A 25,392-nucleotide genomic window follows, 5' to 3' on the forward strand; every position below is an offset into this window, starting at 1 on the left:
ATATGGTGGGTAAATCTGAGCAGGTGACCAATATGACCCATAATACAAAAAATCTCAAAGGAGAAACCATACGAATTTTGCCCTAAATCCGAAGGAGACCGATTTGGTCCAAACTTGCCTCACTGGTAGAGACTCGGACAAAGTACAAAGCAAGGTAGACATGAACAGCCCTAGCCCAAGGGCGTGGCGGTGGCATCCCTCCAAACTTGGGCCTTTTCACCCACTATTCACTTTTGGGCCTGTGGCACAAATACCGTATCCATGAGTGATGTCAAATTGAACTCCACGGCAGCCCTGGACGCCCTCGACCTGTGGGTGATATGGCGGGTAAATCTGAGCAGCTGACCAATATGACCCAAAATCCAAAAAATCTCAAAGGAGAAACCATACGAATTTTGCACAAAAGCCGAAGGTGACCGATTTGGTCCAAACTTACCTCACAGGTAGAGAGTCGGACAAAGTACAAAGCAAGGTAGACAAGAACAGCTGTAGCCCAAGGGCGTGGCGGTGGCACCCCTCCAAACTAGGGCCTTTTCACCCAGTATTCACTTTTGGGCCTGTGGCACCCATACCGTATCCCTGAGTGGTGTCAAATTGGACTACACGGCAGCCGTGGACGCCCTCGACCTGTGGATGGTATGACGGCTAATATGAGCAGGTGACTAAAATGACCCAAAATACAAAAAATCTCAAAGGAGCAACCATTCGAATTTTGCACAAAATCCGTAAGTGACTGATTTCGTACAAACTTGCCTCAGAGGTAGAGAGTCGGACAAAGTACAAAGGAAGGTAGACATGAACAGCCTTAGCCCAAGGACGTGGCGGTGGCACCCCTCCAAACTTGGGCCTTTTCACCCAATATTCACTTGGGGGCCTGTGGCACCCATACCGTATCCCTGAGTGGTGTGAAATTGGACTCCACGGCAGCCGTGGACGCCCTCGACCTGTGGGTGATATGGCGGGTAAATCTGAGCAGGTGACCAATATGACCCAAAATGCAAAAAATCTCAAAGGAGAAACCATACGAATATTGCACAAAATCCGAAGGTGACCGATTTAGTCCAAACGTGCCTCACAGGTAGACAGTCGGACAAAGTACAAAGCAAGGTAGACATGAACAGCCCTAGCCCAAGGGCGTGGAGGTGGCACCCCTCCAAACTTGGGCTTTTTCACCCAGTATTTACTTGTGGGCCTGTGGGACCCATACCGTATCCATGAGTGGTGTCAAATTGGACTCCACGGCAGCCCTGGACGCCCTCGACCTGTGGATGATATGACGGGTAAATCTGAGCAGGTGACCATAATGAAATCCGAGGGTCAGCGATTTGGTCCAAACTTGCGCCACAAGTAGAGGGTGGGATAGGGTGCACACCAGCGAAGGCAGCACAATCGTGAGACCAAGGGTGTGGCGGTAAGAGCCCTGGAAAGGTGTGCCTTTTGACGTTTATGCCTGTGGCGGGGATACCGTGTGCCTGACTGGTGTGGGATTGCACTGCAGGGCATCCCAGGCCTTGCCGGACCTGTGGGTGTCATAGCGGGTAAATCGGTGGAGGTAACCAAAATGCCCCCAAAGCAAAAAAATCTCAAAGGGGGTACCCCATGGAATATGGGGGGAAATCCGAGGGTCAGCGATTTGGTCCAAACTTGCGCCACAAGTAGAGGGTGGGATAGAGTGCACACCAGCGAAAGCAGCACAATCGTGAGACCAAGGGTGTGGCGGTGAGAGCCCTGGAAAGTTGTGCCTTTTGACGTTTATGCCTGTGGCAGGGATACCGTGTGCCTGACTGGTGTGGGATTGCACTGCAGGGCATCCCAGGCCTTGCCGGACCTGTGGGTGTCATAGCGGGTAAATCGGTGGAGGTGACCAAAATGCCCCCAAAGCAAAAAAATCTCAAAGGGGGTACCCCATGGAATTTGGGGGGAAATCCGAAGGTCAGCGATTTGGTCCAAACTTGCGCCACAAGTAGAGGGTGGGATAGGGTGCACACCAGCGAAGGCAGCACAATCGTGAGACCAAGGGTGTGGCGGTGAGAGCCCTGGAAATTTGTGCCTTTTGACGTTTATGCCTGTGGCAGGGATACCGTGTGCCTGACTGGTGTGGGATTGCACTGCAGGGCATCCCAGGCCTTGCCGGACCTGTGGGTGTCATAGCGGGTAAATCGGTGGAGGTGACCAAAATGCCCCCAAAGCAAAAAAAATCTCAAAGGGTGTGGGATTGCACTGCAGGGCATCCCAGGCCTTGCCGGACCTGTGGGTGTCATAGCGGGTAAATCGGTGGAGGTGACCAAAATGCCCCCAAAGCAAAAAAATCTCAAAGGGGGTACCCCATGGAATTTGGGGGGAAATCCGAGGGTCAGCGATTTGGTCCAAACTTGCGCCACAAGTAGAGGGTGGGATAGGGTGCACACCAGCGAAGGCAGCACAATCGTGAGACCAAGGGTGTGGCGGTGAGAGCCCTGGAAAGTTGTGCCTTTTGACGTTTATGCCTGTGGCAGGGATACTGTCACTGATCTAGATATAATTGGATCACGGATCGCTGTCGAGATTATGAGGTCGGCGGCAGCCATGATGTTAGTACCAAAACAAAGTCGCGCCACGCGATCACTGATCTGATACAGTTACAGTTCTCGGCAGCTTTCGCTCCCATATGCATATTCAACGATCATTTTACAATGCCAACTTGTGCTGCATTCAACTGCACCAACCGGAGAAAAGGTGGATGTGAGCAGTCCTTCCACTCGTAAGTAAATTAAGGTTTTATTACCCAAAACATCCCGATACCTATCAACAAATGATGCGGCCATCAGGAGCCATAAAATGTTGCCCACCAACTGTTTTGTTAGGTGTTGTCATGTTAATGCTTTGTATTTATTATCGTAAGAAATAGAGATCTAGCAGCAACCCATTTGTCACGAATGTAATCGTGGCAATAGTAGGATAGATATTTATCATTTAAAAATATCTTATAAGGCTCAAACGCTGTCCAGAGCTGTGTAGCTGTATAGAACCAGTTGTTCTTACTGATTACATGTGTAGGCTTTTTCTATATTGTGAAGTGTGAGGAATTCATATTAGATGGGCTGAATTACTATTCGGGGCCCGTTCAAAAATTATGTAACGTTTTTTCTGGTGAAATTCGACACCCCCCACCTCATGTAACATTGCGTAACACTGGGTGTTACATCTCCCTGTATTACATAACACTGATTACAACTAATTACAACTCGGCACCCCCATCAAGTGTAGGCCAGATCCGCCAAACACCCCTCCCCCTTGACTTCTCACGTAGACAGCGTAGACAGCAGAATCCTGAGACCAAGGGTGTGGGGGTGAGAGCCCTCCAAAGTGGGGGCTTTTGACGTTTATGCCTCTGGCAGGGATAGGGTGTGGGTGACTGGTGTGGGATTGCAGTGGAGGGCATCCCAGGCCTTGCCGGTCCTGTGGGTGTGATAGCGGGTAAATCGGTGGAGGTGACCAAAATGGCCCAAAATCCAAAAAATCTCCAAGGGGGTCCCCCATGGATTTTGGGGGGAAATCCGAAGGTCAGCGATTTGGTCCAAACTTGCGCCACGCGTAGAGTGGGGGATAGGGTGCACACGAGCGTAGACAGCAGAATCCTGAGACCAAGGGTGTGGGGGTGAGAGCCCTCCAAAGTGGGGGCTTTTGACGTTTATGCCTCTGGCAGGGATAGGGTGTGGGTGACTGGTGTGGGATTGCAGTGGAGGGCATCCCAGGCCTTGCCGGTCCTGTGGGTGTGATAGCGGGTAAATCGGTGGAGGTGACCAAAATGGCCCAAAATCCAAAAAATCTCCAAGGGGGTCCCCCATGGATTTTGGGGGGAAATCCGAAGGTCAGCGATTTGGTCCAAACTTGCGCCACGCGTAGAGTGGGGGATAGGGTGCACACGAGCGTAGACAGCAGAATCCTGAGACCAAGGGTGTGGGGGTGAGAGCCCTCCAAAGTGGGGGCTTTTGACGTTTATGCCTCTGGCAGGGATAGGGTGTGGGTGACTGGTGTGGGATTGCAGTGGAGGGCATCCCAGGCCTTGCCGGTCCTGTGGGTGTGATAGCGGGTAAATCGGTGGAGGTGACCAAAATGGCCCAAAATCCAAAAAATCTCCAAGGGGGTCCCCCATGGATTTTGGGGGGAAATCCGAAGGTCAGCGATTTGGTCCAAACTTGCGCCACGCGTAGAGTGGGGGATAGGGTGCACACGAGCGTAGACAGCAGAATCCTGAGACCAAGGGTGTGGGGGTGAGAGCCCTCCAAAGTGGGGGCTTTTGACGTTTATGCCTCTGGCAGGGATAGGGTGTGGGTGACTGGTGTGGGATTGCAGTGGAGGGCATCCCAGGCCTTGCCGGTCCTGTGGGTGTGATAGCGGGTAAATCGGTGGAGGTGACCAAAATGGCCCAAAATCCAAAAAATCTCCAAGGGGGTCCCCCATGGATTTTGGGGGGAAATCCGAAGGTCAGCGATTTGGTCCAAACTTGCGCCACGCGTAGAGTGGGGGATAGGGTGCACACGAGCGTAGACAGCAGAATCCTGAGACCAAGGGTGTGGGGGTGAGAGCCCTCCAAAGTGGGGGCTTTTGACGTTTATGCCTCTGGCAGGGATAGGGTGTGGGTGACTGGTGTGGGATTGCAGTGGAGGGCATCCCAGGCCTTGCCGGTCCTGTGGGTGTGATAGCGGGTAAATCGGTGGAGGTGACCAAAATGGCCCAAAATCCAAAAAATCTCCAAGGGGGTCCCCCATGGATTTTGGGGGGAAATCCGAAGGTCAGCGATTTGGTCCAAACTTGCGCCACGCGTAGAGTGGGGGATAGGGTGCACACGAGCGTAGACAGCAGAATCCTGAGACCAAGGGTGTGGGGGTGAGAGCCCTCCAAAGTGGGGGCTTTTGACGTTTATGCCTCTGGCAGGGATAGGGTGTGGGTGACTGGTGTGGGATTGCAGTGGAGGGCATCCCAGGCCTTGCCGGTCCTGTGGGTGTGATAGCGGGTAAATCGGTGGAGGTGACCAAAATGGCCCAAAATCCAAAAAATCTCCAAGGGGGTCCCCCATGGATTTTGGGGGGAAATCCGAAGGTCAGCGATTTGGTCCAAACTTGCGCCACGCGTAGAGTGGGGGATAGGGTGCACACGAGCGTAGACAGCAGAATCCTGAGACCAAGGGTGTGGGGGTGAGAGCCCTCCAAAGTGGGGGCTTTTGACGTTTATGCCTCTGGCAGGGATAGGGTGTGGGTGACTGGTGTGGGATTGCAGTGGAGGGCATCCCAGGCCTTGCCGGTCCTGTGGGTGTGATAGCGGGTAAATCGGTGGAGGTGACCAAAATGGCCCAAAATCCAAAAAATCTCCAAGGGGGTCCCCCATGGATTTTGGGGGGAAATCCGAAGGTCAGCGATTTGGTCCAAACTTGCGCCACGCGTAGAGTGGGGGATAGGGTGCACACGAGCGTAGACAGCAGAATCCTGAGACCAAGGGTGTGGGGGTGAGAGCCCTCCAAAGTGGGGGCTTTTGACGTTTATGCCTCTGGCAGGGATAGGGTGTGGGTGACTGGTGTGGGATTGCAGTGGAGGGCATCCCAGGCCTTGCCGGTCCTGTGGGTGTGATAGCGGGTAAATCGGTGGAGGTGACCAAAATGGCCCAAAATCCAAAAAATCTCCAAGGGGGTCCCCCATGGATTTTGGGGGGAAATCCGAAGGTCAGCGATTTGGTCCAAACTTGCGCCACGCGTAGAGTGGGGGATAGGGTGCACACGAGCGTAGACAGCAGAATCCTGAGACCAAGGGTGTGGGGGTGAGAGCCCTCCAAAGTGGGGGCTTTTGACGTTTATGCCTCTGGCAGGGATAGGGTGTGGGTGACTGGTGTGGGATTGCAGTGGAGGGCATCCCAGGCCTTGCCGGTCCTGTGGGTGTGATAGCGGGTAAATCGGTGGAGGTGACCAAAATGGCCCAAAATCCAAAAAATCTCCAAGGGGGTCCCCCATGGATTTTGGGGGGAAATCCGAAGGTCAGCGATTTGGTCCAAACTTGCGCCACGCGTAGAGTGGGGGATAGGGTGCACACGAGCGTAGACAGCAGAATCCTGAGACCAAGGGTGTGGGGGTGAGAGCCCTCCAAAGTGGGGGCTTTTGACGTTTATGCCTCTGGCAGGGATAGGGTGTGGGTGACTGGTGTGGGATTGCAGTGGAGGGCATCCCAGGCCTTGCCGGTCCTGTGGGTGTGATAGCGGGTAAATCGGTGGAGGTGACCAAAATGGCCCAAAATCCAAAAAATCTCCAAGGGGGTCCCCCATGGATTTTGGGGGGAAATCCGAAGGTCAGCGATTTGGTCCAAACTTGCGCCACGCGTAGAGTGGGGGATAGGGTGCACACGAGCGTAGACAGCAGAATCCTGAGACCAAGGGTGTGGGGGTGAGAGCCCTCCAAAGTGGGGGCTTTTGACGTTTATGCCTCTGGCAGGGATAGGGTGTGGGTGACTGGTGTGGGATTGCAGTGGAGGGCATCCCAGGCCTTGCCGGTCCTGTGGGTGTGATAGCGGGTAAATCGGTGGAGGTGACCAAAATGGCCCAAAATCCAAAAAATCTCCAAGGGGGTCCCCCATGGATTTTGGGGGGAAATCCGAAGGTCAGCGATTTGGTCCAAACTTGCGCCACGCGTAGAGTGGGGGATAGGGTGCACACGAGCGTAGACAGCAGAATCCTGAGACCAAGGGTGTGGGGGTGAGAGCCCTCCAAAGTGGGGGCTTTTGACGTTTATGCCTCTGGCAGGGATAGGGTGTGGGTGACTGGTGTGGGATTGCAGTGGAGGGCATCCCAGGCCTTGCCGGTCCTGTGGGTGTGATAGCGGGTAAATCGGTGGAGGTGACCAAAATGGCCCAAAATCCAAAAAATCTCCAAGGGGGTCCCCCATGGATTTTGGGGGGAAATCCGAAGGTCAGCGATTTGGTCCAAACTTGCGCCACGCGTAGAGTGGGGGATAGGGTGCACACGAGCGTAGACAGCAGAATCCTGAGACCAAGGGTGTGGGGGTGTGAGCCCTCCAAAGTGGGGGCTTTTGACGTTTATGCCTCTGGCAGGGATAGGGTGTGGGTGACTGGTGTGGGATTGCAGTGGAGGGCATCCCAGGCCTTGCCGGTCCTGTGGGTGTGATAGCGGGTAAATCGGTGGAGGTGACCAAAATGGCCCAAAATCCAAAAAATCTCCAAGGGGGTCCCCCATGGATTTTGGGGGGAAATCCGAAGGTCAGCGATTTGGTCCAAACTTGCGCCACGCGTAGAGTGGGGGATAGGGTGCACACGAGCGTAGACAGCAGAATCCTGAGACCAAGGGTGTGGGGGTGCGAGCCCTCCAAAGTGGGGGCTTTTGACGTTTATGCCTCTGGCAGGGATAGGGTGTGGGTGACTGGTGTGGGATTGCAGTGGAGGGCATCCCAGGCCTTGCCGGTCCTGTGGGTGTGATAGCGGGTAAATCGGTGGAGGTGACCAAAATGGCCCAAAATCCAAAAAATCTCCAAGGGGGTCCCCCATGGATTTTGGGGGGAAATCCGAAGGTCAGCGATTTGGTCCAAACTTGCGCCACGCGTAGAGTGGGGGATAGGGTGCACACGAGCGTAGACAGCAGAATCCTGAGACCAAGGGTGTGGGGGTGTGAGCCCTCCAAAGTGGGGGCTTTTGACGTTTATGCCTCTGGCAGGGATAGGGTGTGGGTGACTGGTGTGGGATTGCAGTGGAGGGCATCCCAGGCCTTGCCGGTCCTGTGGGTGTGATAGCGGGTAAATCGGTGGAGGTGACCAAAATGGCCCAAAATCCAAAAAATCTCCAAGGGGGTCCCCCATGGATTTTGGGGGGAAATCCGAAGGTCAGCGATTTGGTCCAAACTTGCGCCACGCGTAGAGTGGGGGATAGGGTGCACACGAGCGTAGACAGCAGAATCCTGAGACCAAGGGTGTGGGGGTGTGAGCCCTCCAAAGTGGGGGCTTTTGACGTTTATGCCTCTGGCAGGGATAGGGTGTGGGTGACTGGTGTGGGATTGCAGTGGAGGGCATCCCAGGCCTTGCCGGTCCTGTGGGTGTGATAGCGGGTAAATCGGTGGAGGTGACCAAAATGGCCCAAAATCCAAAAAATCTCCAAGGGGGTCCCCCATGGATTTTGGGGGGAAATCCGAAGGTCAGCGATTTGGTCCAAACTTGCGCCACGCGTAGAGTGGGGGATAGGGTGCACACGAGCGTAGACAGCAGAATCCTGAGACCAAGGGTGTGGGGGTGAGAGCCCTCCAAAGTGGGGGCTTTTGACGTTTATGCCTCTGGCAGGGATAGGGTGTGGGTGACTGGTGTGGGATTGCAGTGGAGGGCATCCCAGGCCTTGCCGGTCCTGTGGGTGTGATAGCGGGTAAATCGGTGGAGGTGACCAAAATGGCCCAAAATCCAAAAAATCTCCAAGGGGGTCCCCCATGGATTTTGGGGGGAAATCCGAAGGTCAGCGATTTGGTCCAAACTTGCGCCACGCGTAGAGTGGGGGATAGGGTGCACACGAGCGTAGACAGCAGAATCCTGAGACCAAGGGTGGGGGGGGGCGAGCCCTCCAAAGTGGGGGCTTTTGACGTTTATGCCTCTGGCAGGGATAGGGTGTGGGTGACTGGTGTGGGATTGCAGTGGAGGGCATCCCAGGCCTTGCCGGTCCTGTGGGTGTGATAGCGGGTAAATCGGTGGAGGTGACCAAAATGGCCCAAAATCCAAAAAATCTCCAAGGGGGTCCCCCATGGATTTTGGGGGGAAATCCGAAGGTCAGCGATTTGGTCCAAACTTGCGCCACGCGTAGAGTGGGGGATAGGGTGCACACGAGCGTAGACAGCAGAATCCTGAGACCAAGGGTGTGGGGGTGCGAGCCCTCCAAAGTGGGGGCTTTTGACGTTTATGCCTCTGGCAGGGATAGGGTGTGGGTGACTGGTGTGGGATTGCAGTGGAGGGCATCCCAGGCCTTGCCGGTCCTGTGGGTGTGATAGCGGGTAAATCGGTGGAGGTGACCAAAATGGCCCAAAATCCAAAAAATCTCCAAGGGGGTCCCCCATGGATTTTGGGGGGAAATCCGAAGGTCAGCGATTTGGTCCAAACTTGCGCCACGCGTAGAGTGGGGGATAGGGTGCACACGAGCGTAGACAGCAGAATCCTGAGACCAAGGGTGTGGGGGTGCGAGCCCTCCAAAGTGGGGGCTTTTGACGTTTATGCCTCTGGCAGGGATAGGGTGTGGGTGACTGGTGTGGGATTGCAGTGGAGGGCATCCCAGGCCTTGCCGGTCCTGTGGGTGTGATAGCGGGTAAATCGGTGGAGGTGACCAAAATGGCCCAAAATCCAAAAAATCTCCAAGGGGGTCCCCCATGGATTTTGGGGGGAAATCCGAAGGTCAGCGATTTGGTCCAAACTTGCGCCACGCGTAGAGTGGGGGATAGGGTGCACACGAGCGTAGACAGCAGAATCCTGAGACCAAGGGTGTGGGGGTGTGAGCCCTCCAAAGTGGGGGCTTTTGACGTTTATGCCTCTGGCAGGGATAGGGTGTGGGTGACTGGTGTGGGATTGCAGTGGAGGGCATCCCAGGCCTTGCCGGTCCTGTGGGTGTGATAGCGGGTAAATCGGTGGAGGTGACCAAAATGGCCCAAAATCCAAAAAATCTCCAAGGGGGTCCCCCATGGATTTTGGGGGGAAATCCGAAGGTCAGCGATTTGGTCCAAACTTGCGCCACGCGTAGAGTGGGGGATAGGGTGCACACGAGCGTAGACAGCAGAATCCTGAGACCAAGGGTGTGGGGGTGTGAGCCCTCCAAAGTGGGGGCTTTTGACGTTTATGCCTCTGGCAGGGATAGGGTGTGGGTGACTGGTGTGGGATTGCAGTGGAGGGCATCCCAGGCCTTGCCGGTCCTGTGGGTGTGATAGCGGGTAAATCGGTGGAGGTGACCAAAATGGCCCAAAATCCAAAAAATCTCCAAGGGGGTCCCCCATGGATTTTGGGGGGAAATCCGAAGGTCAGCGATTTGGTCCAAACTTGCGCCACGCGTAGAGTGGGGGATAGGGTGCACACGAGCGTAGACAGCAGAATCCTGAGACCAAGGGTGTGGGGGTGTGAGCCCTCCAAAGTGGGGGCTTTTGACGTTTATGCCTCTGGCAGGGATAGGGTGTGGGTGACTGGTGTGGGATTGCAGTGGAGGGCATCCCAGGCCTTGCCGGTCCTGTGGGTGTGATAGCGGGTAAATCGGTGGAGGTGACCAAAATGGCCCAAAATCCAAAAAATCTCCAAGGGGGTCCCCCATGGATTTTGGGGGGAAATCCGAAGGTCAGCGATTTGGTCCAAACTTGCGCCACGCGTAGAGTGGGGGATAGGGTGCACACGAGCGTAGACAGCAGAATCCTGAGACCAAGGGTGTGGTGGTGCGAGCCCTCCAAAGTGGGGGCTTTTGACGTTTATGCCTCTGGCAGGGATAGGGTGTGGGTGACTGGTGTGGGATTGCAGTGGAGGGCATCCCAGGCCTTGCCGGTCCTGTGGGTGTGATAGCGGGTAAATCGGTGGAGGTGACCAAAATGGCCCAAAATCCAAAAAATCTCCAAGGGGGTCCCCCATGGATTTTGGGGGGAAATCCGAAGGTCAGCGATTTGGTCCAAACTTGCGCCACGCGTAGAGTGGGGGATAGGGTGCACACGAGCGTAGACAGCAGAATCCTGAGACCAAGGGTGTGGGGGTGCGAGCCCTCCAAAGTGGGGGCTTTTGACGTTTATGCCTCTGGCAGGGATAGGGTGTGGGTGACTGGTGTGGGATTGCAGTGGAGGGCATCCCAGGCCTTGCCGGTCCTGTGGGTGTGATAGCGGGTAAATCGGTGGAGGTGACCAAAATGGCCCAAAATCCAAAAAATCTCCAAGGGGGTCCCCCATGGATTTTGGGGGGAAATCCGAAGGTCAGCGATTTGGTCCAAACTTGCGCCACGCGTAGAGTGGGGGATAGGGTGCACACGAGCGTAGACAGCAGAATCCTGAGACCAAGGGTGTGGGGGTGCGAGCCCTCCAAAGTGGGGGCTTTTGACGTTTATGCCTCTGGCAGGGATAGGGTGTGGGTGACTGGTGTGGGATTGCAGTGGAGGGCATCCCAGGCCTTGCCGGTCCTGTGGGTGTGATAGCGGGTAAATCGGTGGAGGTGACCAAAATGGCCCAAAATCCAAAAAATCTCCAAGGGGGTCCCCCATGGATTTTGGGGGGAAATCCGAAGGTCAGCGATTTGGTCCAAACTTGCGCCACGCGTAGAGTGGGGGATAGGGTGCACACGAGCGTAGACAGCAGAATCCTGAGACCAAGGGTGTGGGGGTGTGAGCCCTCCAAAGTGGGGGCTTTTGACGTTTATGCCTCTGGCAGGGATAGGGTGTGGGTGACTGGTGTGGGATTGCAGTGGAGGGCATCCCAGGCCTTGCCGGTCCTGTGGGTGTGATAGCGGGTAAATCGGTGGAGGTGACCAAAATGGCCCAAAATCCAAAAAATCTCCAAGGGGGTCCCCCATGGATTTTGGGGGGAAATCCGAAGGTCAGCGATTTGGTCCAAACTTGCGCCACGCGTAGAGTGGGGGATAGGGTGCACACGAGCGTAGACAGCAGAATCCTGAGACCAAGGGTGTGGGGGTGCGAGCCCTCCAAAGTGGGGGCTTTTGACGTTTATGCCTCTGGCAGGGATAGGGTGTGGGTGACTGGTGTGGGATTGCAGTGGAGGGCATCCCAGGCCTTGCCGGTCCTGTGGGTGTGATAGCGGGTAAATCGGTGGAGGTGACCAAAATGGCCCAAAATCCAAAAAATCTCCAAGGGGGTCCCCCATGGATTTTGGGGGGAAATCCGAAGGTCAGCGATTTGGTCCAAACTTGCGCCACGCGTAGAGTGGGGGATAGGGTGCACACGAGCGTAGACAGCAGAATCCTGAGACCAAGGGTGTGGGGGTGCGAGCCCTCCAAAGTGGGGGCTTTTGACGTTTATGCCTCTGGCAGGGATAGGGTGTGGGTGACTGGTGTGGGATTGCAGTGGAGGGCATCCCAGGCCTTGCCGGTCCTGTGGGTGTGATAGCGGGTAAATCGGTGGAGGTGACCAAAATGGCCCAAAATCCAAAAAATCTCCAAGGGGGTCCCCCATGGATTTTGGGGGGAAATCCGAAGGTCAGCGATTTGGTCCAAACTTGCGCCACGCGTAGAGTGGGGGATAGGGTGCACACGAGCGTAGACAGCAGAATCCTGAGACCAAGGGTGTGGGGGTGTGAGCCCTCCAAAGTGGGGGCTTTTGACGTTTATGCCTCTGGCAGGGATAGGGTGTGGGTGACTGGTGTGGGATTGCAGTGGAGGGCATCCCAGGCCTTGCCGGTCCTGTGGGTGTGATAGCGGGTAAATCGGTGGAGGTGACCAAAATGGCCCAAAATCCAAAAAATCTCCAAGGGGGTCCCCCATGGATTTTGGGGGGAAATCCGAAGGTCAGCGATTTGGTCCAAACTTGCGCCACGCGTAGAGTGGGGGATAGGGTGCACACGAGCGTAGACAGCAGAATCCTGAGACCAAGGGTGTGGGGGTGCGAGCCCTCCAAAGTGGGGGCTTTTGACGTTTATGCCTCTGGCAGGGATAGGGTGTGGGTGACTGGTGTGGGATTGCAGTGGAGGGCATCCCAGGCCTTGCCGGTCCTGTGGGTGTGATAGCGGGTAAATCGGTGGAGGTGACCAAAATGGCCCAAAATCCAAAAAATCTCCAAGGGGGTCCCCCATGGATTTTGGGGGGAAATCCGAAGGTCAGCGATTTGGTCCAAACTTGCGCCACGCGTAGAGTGGGGGATAGGGTGCACACGAGCGTAGACAGCAGAATCCTGAGACCAAGGGTGTGGGGGTGAGAGCCCTCCAAAGTGGGGGCTTTTGACGTTTATGCCTCTGGCAGGGATAGGGTGTGGGTGACTGGTGTGGGATTGCAGTGGAGGGCATCCCAGGCCTTGCCGGTCCTGTGGGTGTGATAGCGGGTAAATCGGTGGAGGTGACCAAAATGGCCCAAAATCCAAAAAATCTCCAAGGGGGTCCCCCATGGATTTTGGGGGGAAATCCGAAGGTCAGCGATTTGGTCCAAACTTGCGCCACGCGTAGAGTGGGGGATAGGGTGCACACGAGCGTAGACAGCAGAATCCTGAGACCAAGGGTGTGGGGAGTGCCCGCCAAAGTGGGGGCTTTTGACGTTTATGCCTCTGGCAGGGATAGGGTGTGGGTGACTGGTGTGGGATTGCAGTGGAGGGCATCCCAGGCCTTGCCGGTCCTGTGGGTGTGATAGCGGGTAAATCGGTGGAGGTGACCAAAATGGCCCAAAATCCAAAAAATCTCCAAGGGGGTCCCCCATGGATTTTGGGGGGAAATCCGAAGGTCAGCGATTTGGTCCAAACTTGCGCCACGCGTAGAGTGGGGGATAGGGTGCACACGAGCGTAGACAGCAGAATCCTGAGACCAAGGGTGTGGGGGTGCGAGCCCTCCAAAGTGGGGGCTTTTGACGTTTATGCCTCTGGCAGGGATAGGGTGTGGGTGACTGGTGTGGGATTGCAGTGGAGGGCATCCCAGGCCTTGCCGGTCCTGTGGGTGTGATAGCGGGTAAATCGGTGGAGGTGACCAAAATGGCCCAAAATCCAAAAAATCTCCAAGGGGGTCCCCCATGGATTTTGGGGGGAAATCCGAAGGTCAGCGATTTGGTCCAAACTTGCGCCACGCGTAGAGTGGGGGATAGGGTGCACACGAGCGTAGACAGCAGAATCCTGAGACCAAGGGTGTGGGGGTGAGAGCCCTCCAAAGTGGGGGCTTTTGACGTTTATGCCTCTGGCAGGGATAGGGTGTGGGTGACTGGTGTGGGATTGCAGTGGAGGGCATCCCAGGCCTTGCCGGTCCTGTGGGTGTGATAGCGGGTAAATCGGTGGAGGTGACCAAAATGGCCCAAAATCCAAAAAATCTCCAAGGGGGTCCCCCATGGATTTTGGGGGGAAATCCGAAGGTCAGCGATTTGGTCCAAACTTGCGCCACGCGTAGAGTGGGGGATAGGGTGCACACGAGCGTAGACAGCAGAATCCTGAGACCAAGGGTGTGGGGGTGCGAGCCCTCCAAAGTGGGGGCTTTTGACGTTTATGCCTCTGGCAGGGATAGGGTGTGGGTGACTGGTGTGGGATTGCAGTGGAGGGCATCCCAGGCCTTGCCGGTCCTGTGGGTGTGATAGCGGGTAAATCGGTGGAGGTGACCAAAATGGCCCAAAATCCAAAAAATCTCCAAGGGGGTCCCCCATGGATTTTGGGGGGAAATCCGAAGGTCAGCGATTTGGTCCAAACTTGCGCCACGCGTAGAGTGGGGGATAGGGTGCACACGAGCGTAGACAGCAGAATCCTGAGACCAAGGGTGTGGGGGTGTGAGCCCTCCAAAGTGGGGGCTTTTGACGTTTATGCCTCTGGCAGGGATAGGGTGTGGGTGACTGGTGTGGGATTGCAGTGGAGGGCATCCCAGGCCTTGCCGGTCCTGTGGGTGTGATAGCGGGTAAATCGGTGGAGGTGACCAAAATGGCCCAAAATCCAAAAAATCTCCAAGGGGGTCCCCCATGGATTTTGGGGGGAAATCCGAAGGTCAGCGATTTGGTCCAAACTTGCGCCACGCGTAGAGTGGGGGATAGGGTGCACACGAGCGTAGACAGCAGAATCCTGAGACCAAGGGTGTGGGGGTGCGAGCCCTCCAAAGTGGGGGCTTTTGACGTTTATGCCTCTGGCAGGGATAGGGTGTGGGTGACTGGTGTGGGATTGCAGTGGAGGGCATCCCAGGCCTTGCCGGTCCTGTGGGTGTGATAGCGGGTAAATCGGTGGAGGTGACCAAAATGGCCCAAAATCCAAAAAATCTCCAAGGGGGTCCCCCATGGATTTTGGGGGGAAATCCGAAGGTCAGCGATTTGGTCCAAACTTGCGCCACGCGTAGAGTGGGGGATAGGGTGCACACGAGCGTAGACAGCAGAATCCTGAGACCAAGGGTGTGGGGGTGTGAGCCCTCCAAAGTGGGGGCTTTTGACGTTTATGCCTCTGGCAGGGATAGGGTGTGGGTGACTGGTGTGGGATTGCAGTGGAGGGCATCCCAGGCCTTGCCGGTCCTGTGGGTGTGATAGCGGGTAAATCGGTGGAGGTGACCAAAATGGCCCAAAATCCAAAAAATCTCCAAGGGGGTCCCCCATGGATTTTGGGGGGAAATCCGAAGGTCAGCGATTTGGTCCAAACTTGCGCCACGCGTAGAGTGGGGGATAGGGTGCACACGAGCGTAGACAGCAGAATCCTGAGACCAAGGGTGTGGGGGTGTGAGCCCTCCAAAGTGGGGGCTTTTGACGTTTATGCCTCTGGCAGGGATAGGGTGTGGGTGACTGGTGTGGGATTGCAGTGGAGGGCATCCCAGGCCTTGCCGGTCCTGTGGGTGTGATAGCGGGTAAATCGGTGGAGGTGACCAAAATGGCCCAAAATCCAAAAAATCTCCAAGGGGGTCCCCCATGGATTTTGGGGGGAAATCCGAAGGTCAGCGATTTGGTCCAAACTTGCGCCACGCGTAGAGTGGGGGATAGGGTGCACACGAGCGTAGACAGCAGAATCCTGAGACCAAGGGTGTGGGGGTGTGAGCCCTCCAAAGTGGGGGCTTTTGACGTTTATGCCTCTGGCAGGGATAGGGTGTGGGTGACTGGTGTGGGATTGCAGTGGAGGGCATCCCAGGCCTTGCCGGTCCTGTGGGTGTGATAGCGGGTAAATCGGTGGAGGTGACCAAAATGGCCCAAAATCCAAAAAATCTCCAAGGGGGTCCCCCATGGATTTTGGGGGGAAATCCGAAGGTCAGCGATTTGGTCCAAACTTGCGCCACGCGTAGAGTGGGGGATAGGGTGCACACGAGCGTAGACAGCAGAATCCTGAGACCAAGGGTGTGGGGGTGCGAGCCCTCCAAAGTGGGGGCTTTTGACGTTTATGCCTCTGGCAGGGATAGGGTGTGGGTGACTGGTGTGGGATTGCAGTGGAGGGCATCCCAGGCCTTGCCGGTCCTGTGGGTGTGATAGCGGGTAAATCGGTGGAGGTGACCAAAATGGCCCAAAATCCAAAAAATCTCCAAGGGGGTCCCCCATGGATTTTGGGGGGAAATCCGAAGGTCAGCGATTTGGTCCAAACTTGCGCCACGCGTAGAGTGGGGGATAGGGTGCACACGAGCGTAGACAGCAGAATCCTGAGACCAAGGGTGTGGGGGTGCGAGCCCTCCAAAGTGGGGGCTTTTGACGTTTATGCCTCTGGCAGGGATAGGGTGTGGGTGACTGGTGTGGGATTGCAGTGGAGGGCATCCCAGGCCTTGCCGGTCCTGTGGGTGTGATAGCGGGTAAATCGGTGGAGGTGACCAAAATGGCCCAAAATCCAAAAAATCTCCAAGGGGGTCCCCCATGGATTTTGGGGGGAAATCCGAAGGTCAGCGATTTGGTCCAAACTTGCGCCACGCGTAGAGTGGGGGATAGGGTGCACACGAGCGTAGACAGCAGAATCCTGAGACCAAGGGTGTGGGGGTGTGAGCCCTCCAAAGTGGGGGCTTTTGACGTTTATGCCTCTGGCAGGGATAGGGTGTGGGTGACTGGTGTGGGATTGCAGTGGAGGGCATCCCAGGCCTTGCCGGTCCTGTGGGTGTGATAGCGGGTAAATCGGTGGAGGTGACCAAAATGGCCCAAAATCCAAAAAATCTCCAAGGGGGTCCCCCATGGATTTTGGGGGGAAATCCGAAGGTCAGCGATTTGGTCCAAACTTGCGCCACGCGTAGAGTGGGGGATAGGGTGCACACGAGCGTAGACAGCAGAATCCTGAGACCAAGGGTGTGGGGGTGCGAGCCCTCCAAAGTGGGGGCTTTTGACGTTTATGCCTCTGGCAGGGATAGGGTGTGGGTGACTGGTGTGGGATTGCAGTGGAGGGCATCCCAGGCCTTGCCGGTCCTGTGGGTGTGATAGCGGGTAAATCGGTGGAGGTGACCAAAATGGCCCAAAATCCAAAAAATCTCCAAGGGGGTCCCCCATGGATTTTGGGGGGAAATCCGAAGGTCAGCGATTTGGTCCAAACTTGCGCCACGCGTAGAGTGGGGGATAGGGTGCACACGAGCGTAGACAGCAGAATCCTGAGACCAAGGGTGTGGGGGTGTGAGCCCTCCAAAGTGGGGGCTTTTGACGTTTATGCCTCTGGCAGGGATAGGGTGTGGGTGACTGGTGTGGGATTGCAGTGGAGGGCATCCCAGGCCTTGCCGGTCCTGTGGGTGTGATAGCGGGTAAATCGGTGGAGGTGACCAAAATGGCCCAAAATCCAAAAAATCTCCAAGGGGGTCCCCCATGGATTTTGGGGGGAAATCCGAAGGTCAGCGATTTGGTCCAAACTTGCGCCACGCGTAGAGTGGGGGATAGGGTGCACACGAGCGTAGACAGCAGAATCCTGAGACCAAGGGTGTGGGGGTGTGAGCCCTCCAAAGTGGGGGCTTTTGACGTTTATGCCTCTGGCAGGGATAGGGTGTGGGTGACTGGTGTGGGATTGCAGTGGAGGGCATCCCAGGCCTTGCCGGTCCTGTGGGTGTGATAGCGGGTAAATCGGTGGAGGTGACCAAAATGGCCCAAAATCCAAAAAATCTCCAAGGGGGTCCCCCATGGATTTTGGGGGGAAATCCGAAGGTCAGCGATTTGGTCCAAACTTGCGCCACGCGTAGAGTGGGGGATAGGGTGCACACGAGCGTAGACAGCAGAATCCTGAGACCAAGGGTGTGGGGGTGCGAGCCCTCCAAAGTGGGGGCTTTTGACGTTTATGCCTCTGGCAGGGATAGGGTGTGGGTGACTGGTGTGGGATTGCAGTGGAGGGCATCCCAGGCCTTGCCGGTCCTGTGGGTGTGATAGCGGGTAAATCGGTGGAGGTGACCAAAATGGCCCAAAATCCAAAAAATCTCCAAGGGGGTCCCCCATGGATTTTGGGGGGAAATCCGAAGGTCAGCGATTTGGTCCAAACTTGCGCCACGCGTAGAGTGGGGGATAGGGTGCACACGAGCGTAGACAGCAGAATCCTGAGACCAAGGGTGTGGGGGTGTGAGCCCTCCAAAGTGGGGGCTTTTGACGTTTATGCCTCTGGCAGGGATAGGGTGTGGGTGACTGGTGTGGGATTGCAGTGGAGGGCATCCCAGGCCTTGCCGGTCCTGTGGGTGTGATAGCGGGTAAATCGGTGGAGGTGACCAAAATGGCCCAAAATCCAAAAAATCTCCAAGGGGGTCCCCCATGGATTTTGGGGGGAAATCCGAAGGTCAGCGATTTGGTCCAAACTTGCGCCACGCGTAGAGTGGGGGATAGGGTGCACACGAGCGTAGACAGCAGAATCCTGAGACCAAGGGTGTGGGGGTGTGAGCCCTCCAAAGTGGGGGCTTTTGACGTTTATGCCTCTGGCAGGGATAGGGTGTGGGTGACTGGTGTGGGATTGCAGTGGAGGGCATCCCAGGCCTTGCCGGTCCTGTGGGTGTGATAGCGGGTAAATCGGTGGAGGTGACCAAAATGGCCCAAAATCCAAAAAATCTCCAAGGGGGTCCCCCATGGATTTTGGGGGGAAATCCGAAGGTCAGCGATTTGGTCCAAACTTGCGCCACGCGTAGAGTGGGGGATAGGGTGCACACGAGCGTAGACAGCAGAATCCTGAGACCAAGGGTGTGGGGGTGCGAGCCCTCCAAAGTGGGGGCTTTTGACGTTTATGCCTCTGGCAGGGATAGGGTGTGGGTGACTGGTGTGGGATTGCAGTGGAGGGCATCCCAGGCCTTGCCGGTCCTGTGGGTGTGATAGCGGGTAAATCGGTGGAGGTGACCAAAATGGCCCAAAATCCAAAAAATCTCCAAGGGGGTCCCCCATGGATTTTGGGGGGAAATCCGAAGGTCAGCGATTTGGTCCAAACTTGCGCCACGCGTAGAGTGGGGGATAGGGTGCACACGAGCGTAGACAGCAGAATCCTGAGACCAAGGGTGTGGGGGTGCGAGCCCTCCAAAGTGGGGGCTTTTGACGTTTATGCCTCTGGCAGGGATAGGGTGTGGGTGACTGGTGTGGGATTGCAGTGGAGGGCATCCCAGGCCTTGCCGGTCCTGTGGGTGTGATAGCGGGTAAATCGGTGGAGGTGACCAAAATGGCCCAAAATCCAAAAAATCTCCAAGGGGGTCCCCCATGGATTTTGGGGGGAAATCCGAAGGTCAGCGATTTGGTCCAAACTTGCGCCACGCGTAGAGTGGGGGATAGGGTGCACACGAGCGTAGACAGCAGAATCCTGAGACCAAGGGTGTGGGGGTGTGAGCCCTCCAAAGTGGGGGCTTTTGACGTTTATGCCTCTGGCAGGGATAGGGTGTGGGTGACTGGTGTGGGATTGCAGTGGAGGGCATCCCAGGCCTTGCCGGTCCTGTGGGTGTGATAGCGGGTAAATCGGTGGAGGTGACCAAAATGGCCCAAAATCCAAAAAATCTCCAAGGGGGTCCCCCATGGATTTTGGGGGGAAATCCGAAGGTCAGCGATTTGGTCCAAACTTGCGCCACGCGTAGAGTGGGGGATAGGGTGCACACGAGCGTAGACAGCAGAATCCTGAGACCAAGGGTGTGGGGGTGCGAGCCCTCCAAAGTGGGGGCTTTTGACGTTTATGCCTCTGGCAGGGATAGGGTGTGGGTGACTGGTGTGGGATTGCAGTGGAGGGCATCCCAGGCCTTGCCGGTCCTGTGGGTGTGATAGCGGGTAAATCGGTGGAGGTGACCAAAATGGCCCAAAATCCAAAAAATCTCCAAGGGGGTCCCCCATGGATTTTGGGGGGAAATCCGAAGGTCAGCGATTTGGTCCAAACTTGCGCCACGCGTAGAGTGGGGGATAGGGTGCACACGAGCGTAGACAGCAGAATCCTGAGACCAAGGGTGGGGGGGTGGGAGCCCTCCAAAGTGGGGGCTTTTGACGTTTATGCCTCTGGCAGGGATAGGGTGTGGGTGACTGGTGTGGGATTGCAGTGGAGGGCATCCCAGGCCTTGCCGGTCCTGTGGGTGTGATAGCGGGTAAATCGGTGGAGGTGACCAAAATGGCCCAAAATCCAAAAAATCTCCAAGGGGGTCCCCCATGGATTTTGGGGGGAAATCCGAAGGTCAGCGATTTGGTCCAAACTTGCGCCACGCGTAGAGTGGGGGATAGGGTGCACACGAGCGTAGACAGCAGAATCCTGAGACCAAGGGTGTGGGGGGGAGAGCCCTCCAAAGTGGGGGCTTTTGACGTTTATGCCTCTGGCAGGGATAGGGTGTGGGTGACTGGTGTGGGATTGCAGTGGAGGGCATCCCAGGCCTTGCCGGTCCTGTGGGTGTGATAGCGGGTAAATCGGTGGAGGTGACCAAAATGGCCCAAAATCCAAAAAATCTCCAAGGGGGTCCCCCATGGATTTTGGGGGGAAATCCGAAGGTCAGCGATTTGGTCCAAACTTGCGCCACGCGTAGAGTGTGGGATAGGGTGCACACGAGCGTAGACAGCAGAATCCTGAGACCAAGGGTGTGGGGGTGAGAGCCCTCCAAAGTGGGGCCTTTTGACGTTTATGCCTCTGGCAGGGATAGGGTGTGGGTGACTGGTGTGGGATTGCAGTGGAGGGCATCCCAGGCCTTGCCGGTCCTGTGGGTGTGATAGCGGGTAAATCGGTGGAGGTGACCAAAATGGCCCAAAATCCAAAAAATCTCCAAGGGGGTCCCCCATGGATTTTGGGGGGAAATCCGAAGGTCAGCGATTTGGTCCAAACTTGCGCCACGCGTAGAGTGTGGGATAGGGTGCACACGAGCGTAGACAGCAGAATCCTGAGACCAAGGGTGTGGGGGTGAGAGCCCTCCAAAGTGGGGGCTTTTGACGTTTATGCCTCTGGCAGGGATAGGGTGTGGGTGACTGGTGTGGGATTGCAGTGGAGGGCATCCCAGGCCTTGCCGGTCCTGTGGGTGTGATAGCGGGTAAATCGGTGGAGGTGACCAAAATGGCCCAAAATCCAAAAAATCTCCAAGGGGGTCCCCCATGGATTTTGGGGGGAAATCCGAAGGTCAGCGATTTGGTCCAAACTTGCGCCACGCGTAGAGTGGGGGATAGGGTGCACACGAGCGTAGACAGCAGAATCCTGAGACCAAGGGTGTGGGGGTGTGAGCCCTCCAAAGTGGGGGCTTTTGACGTTTATGCCTCTGGCAGGGATAGGGTGTGGGTGACTGGTGTGGGATTGCAGTGGAGGGCATCCCAGGCCTTGCCGGTCCTGTGGGTGTGATAGCGGGTAAATCGGTGGAGGTGACCAAAATGGCCCAAAATCCAAAAAATCTCCAAGGGGGTCCCCCATGGATTTTGGGGGGAAATCCGAAGGTCAGCGATTTGGTCCAAACTTGCGCCACGCGTAGAGTGGGGGATAGGGTGCACACGAGCGTAGACAGCAGAATCCTGAGACCAAGGGTGTGGGGGTGTGAGCCCTCCAAAGTGGGGGCTTTTGACGTTTATGCCTCTGGCAGGGATAGGGTGTGGGTGACTGGTGTGGGATTGCAGTGGAGGGCATCCCAGGCCTTGCCGGTCCTGTGGGTGTGATAGCGGGTAAATCGGTGGAGGTGACCAAAATGGCCCAAAATCCAAAAAATCTCCAAGGGGGTCCCCCATGGATTTTGGGGGGAAATCCGAAGGTCAGCGATTTGGTCCAAACTTGCGCCACGCGTAGAGTGGGGGATAGGGTGCACACGAGCGTAGACAGCAGAATCCTGAGACCAAGGGTGTGGGGGTGTGAGCCCTCCAAAGTGGGGGCTTTTGACGTTTATGCCTCTGGCAGGGATAGGGTGTGGGTGACTGGTGTGGGATTGCAGTGGAGGGCATCCCAGGCCTTGCCGGTCCTGTGGGTGTGATAGCGGGTAAATCGGTGGAGGTGACCAAAATGGCCCAAAATCCAAAAAATCTCCAAGGGGGTCCCCCATGGATTTTGGGGGGAAATCCGAAGGTCAGCGATTTGGTCCAAACTTGCGCCACGCGTAGAGTGGGGGATAGGGTGCACACGAGCGTAGACAGCAGAATCCTGAGACCAAGGGTGGGGGGGTGCGATCCCTCCAAAGTGGGGGCTTTTGACGTTTATGCCTCTGGCAGGGATAGGGTGTGGGTGACTGGTGTGGGATTGCAGTGGAGGGCATCCCAGGCCTTGCCGGTCCTGTGGGTGTGATAGCGGGTAAATCGGTGGAGGTGACCAAAATGGCCCAAAATCCAAAAAATCTCCAAGGGGGTCCCCCATGGATTTTGGGGGGAAATCCGAAGGTCAGCGATTTGGTCCAAACTTGCGCCACGCGTAGAGTGGGGGATAGGGTGCACACGAGCGTAGACAGCAGAATCCTGAGACCAAGGGTGTGGGGGTGCGAGCCCTCCAAAGTGGGGGCTTTTGACGTTTATGCCTCTGGCAGGGATAGGGTGTGGGTGACTGGTGTGGGATTGCAGTGGAGGGCATCCCAGGCCTTGCCGGTCCTGTGGGTGTGATAGCGGGTAAATCGGTGGAGGTGACCAAAATGGCCCAAAATCCAAAAAATCTCCAAGGGGGTCCCCCATGGATTTTGGGGGGAAATCCGAAGGTCAGCGATTTGGTCCAAACTTGCGCCACGCGTAGAGTGGGGGATAGGGTGCACACGAGCGTAGACAGCAGAATCCTGAGACCAAGGGTGTGGGGGTGTGAGCCCTCCAAAGTGGGGGCTTTTGACGTTTATGCCTCTGGCAGGGATAGGGTGTGGGTGACTGGTGTGGGATTGCAGTGGAGGGCATCCCAGGCCTTGCCGGTCCTGTGGGTGTGATAGCGGGTAAATCGGTGGAGGTGACCAAAATGGCCCAAAATCCAAAAAATCTCCAAGGGGGTCCCCCATGGATTTTGGGGGGAAATCCGAAGGTCAGCGATTTGGTCCAAACTTGCGCCACGCGTAGAGTGGGGGATAGGGTGCACACGAGCGTAGACAGCAGAATCCTGAGACCAAGGGTGTGGGGGTGTGAGCCCTCCAAAGTGGGGGCTTTTGACGTTTATGCCTCTGGCAGGGATAGGGTGTGGGTGACTGGTGTGGGATTGCAGTGGAGGGCATCCCAGGCCTTGCCGGTCCTGTGGGTGTGATAGCGGGTAAATCGGTGGAGGTGACCAAAATGGCCCAAAATCCAAAAAATCTCCAAGGGGGTCCCCCATGGATTTTGGGGGGAAATCCGAAGGTCAGCGATTTGGTCCAAACTTGCGCCACGCGTAGAGTGGGGGATAGGGTGCACACGAGCGTAGACAGCAGAATCCTGAGACCAAGGGTGTGGGGGTGAGAGCCCTCCAAAGTGGGGGCTTTTGACGTTTATGCCTCTGGCAGGGATAGGGTGTGGGTGACTGGTGTGGGATTGCAGTGGAGGGCATCCCAGGCCTTGCCGGTCCTGTGGGTGTGATAGCGGGTAAATCGGTGGAGGTGACCAAAATGGCCCAAAATCCAAAAAATCTCCAAGGGGGTCCCCCATGGATTTTGGGGGGAAATCCGAAGGTCAGCGATTTGGTCCAAACTTGCGCCACGCGTAGAGTGGGGGATAGGGTGCACACGAGCGTAGACAGCAGAATCCTGAGACCAAGGGTGTGGGGGTGAGAGCCCTCCAAAGTGGGGGCTTTTGACGTTTATGCCTCTGGCAGGGATAGGGTGTGGGTGACTGGTGTGGGATTGCAGTGGAGGGCATCCCAGGCCTTGCCGGTCCTGTGGGTGTGATAGCGGGTAAATCGGTGGAGGTGACCAAAATGGCCCAAAATCCAAAAAATCTCCAAGGGGGTCCCCCATGGATTTTGGGGGGAAATCCGAAGGTCAGCGATTTGGTCCAAACTTGCGCCACGCGTAGAGTGGGGGATAGGGTGCACACGAGCGTAGACAGCAGAATCCTGAGACCAAGGGTGTGGGGGTGAGAGCCCTCCAAAGTGGGGGCTTTTGACGTTTATGCCTCTGGCAGGGATAGGGTGTGGGTGACTGGTGTGGGATTGCAGTGGAGGGCATCCCAGGCCTTGCCGGTCCTGTGGGTGTGATAGCGGGTAAATCGGTGGAGGTGACCAAAATGGCCCAAAATCCAAAAAATCTCCAAGGGGGTCCCCCATGGATTTTGGGGGGAAATCCGAAGGTCAGCGATTTGGTCCAAACTTGCGCCACGCGTAGAGTGGGGGATAGGGTGCACACGAGCGTAGACAGCAGAATCCTGAGACCAAGGGTGTGGGGGGGCGAGCCCTCCAAAGTGGGGGCTTTTGACGTTTATGCCTCTGGCAGGGATAGGGTGTGGGTGACTGGTGTGGGATTGCAGTGGAGGGCATCCCAGGCCTTGCCGGTCCTGTGGGTGTGATAGCGGGTAAATCGGTGGAGGTGACCAAAATGGCCCAAAATCCAAAAAATCTCCAAGGGGGTCCCCCATGGATTTTGGGGGGAAATCCGAAGGTCAGCGATTTGGTCCAAACTTGCGCCACGCGTAGAGTGGGGGATAGGGTGCACACGAGCGTAGACAGCAGAATCCTGAGACCAAGGGTGTGGGGGTGAGAGCCCTCCAAAGTGGGGGCTTTTGACGTTTATGCCTCTGGCAGGGATAGGGTGTGGGTGACTGGTGTGGGATTGCAGTGGAGGGCATCCCAGGCCTTGCCGGTCCTGTGGGTGTGATAGCGGGTAAATCGGTGGAGGTGACCAAAATGGCCCAAAATCCAAAAAATCTCCAAGGGGGTCCCCCATGGATTTTGGGGGGAAATCCGAAGGTCAGCGATTTGGTCCAAACTTGCGCCACGCGTAGAGTGGGGGATAGGGTGCACACGAGCGTAGACAGCAGAATCCTGAGACCAAGGGTGTGGGGGTGTGAGCCCTCCAAAGTGGGGGCTTTTGACGTTTATGCCTCTGGCAGGGATAGGGTGTGGGTGACTGGTGTGGGATTGCAGTGGAGGGCATCCCAGGCCTTGCCGGTCCTGTGGGTGTGATAGCGGGTAAATCGGTGGAGGTGACCAAAATGGCCCAAAATCCAAAAAATCTCCAAGGGGGTCCCCCATGGATTTTGGGGGGAAATCCGAAGGTCAGCGATTTGGTCCAAACTTGCGCCACGCGTAGAGTGGGGGATAGGGTGCACACGAGCGTAGACAGCAGAATCCTGAGACCAAGGGTGTGGGGGTGTGAGCCCTCCAAAGTGGGGGCTTTTGACGTTTATGCCTCTGGCAGGGATAGGGTGTGGGTGACTGGTGTGGGATTGCAGTGGAGGGCATCCCAGGCCTTGCCGGTCCTGTGGGTGTGATAGCGGGTAAATCGGTGGAGGTGACCAAAATGGCCCAAAATCCAAAAAATCTCCAAGGGGGTCCCCCATGGATTTTG

Source organism: Oratosquilla oratoria, chromosome 42 (assembly GCF_046742065.1).
Source record: "Oratosquilla oratoria isolate Oo_2021 chromosome 42, ASM4674206v1, whole genome shotgun sequence".
Taxonomy (NCBI): domain Eukaryota; kingdom Metazoa; phylum Arthropoda; class Malacostraca; order Stomatopoda; family Squillidae; genus Oratosquilla; species Oratosquilla oratoria.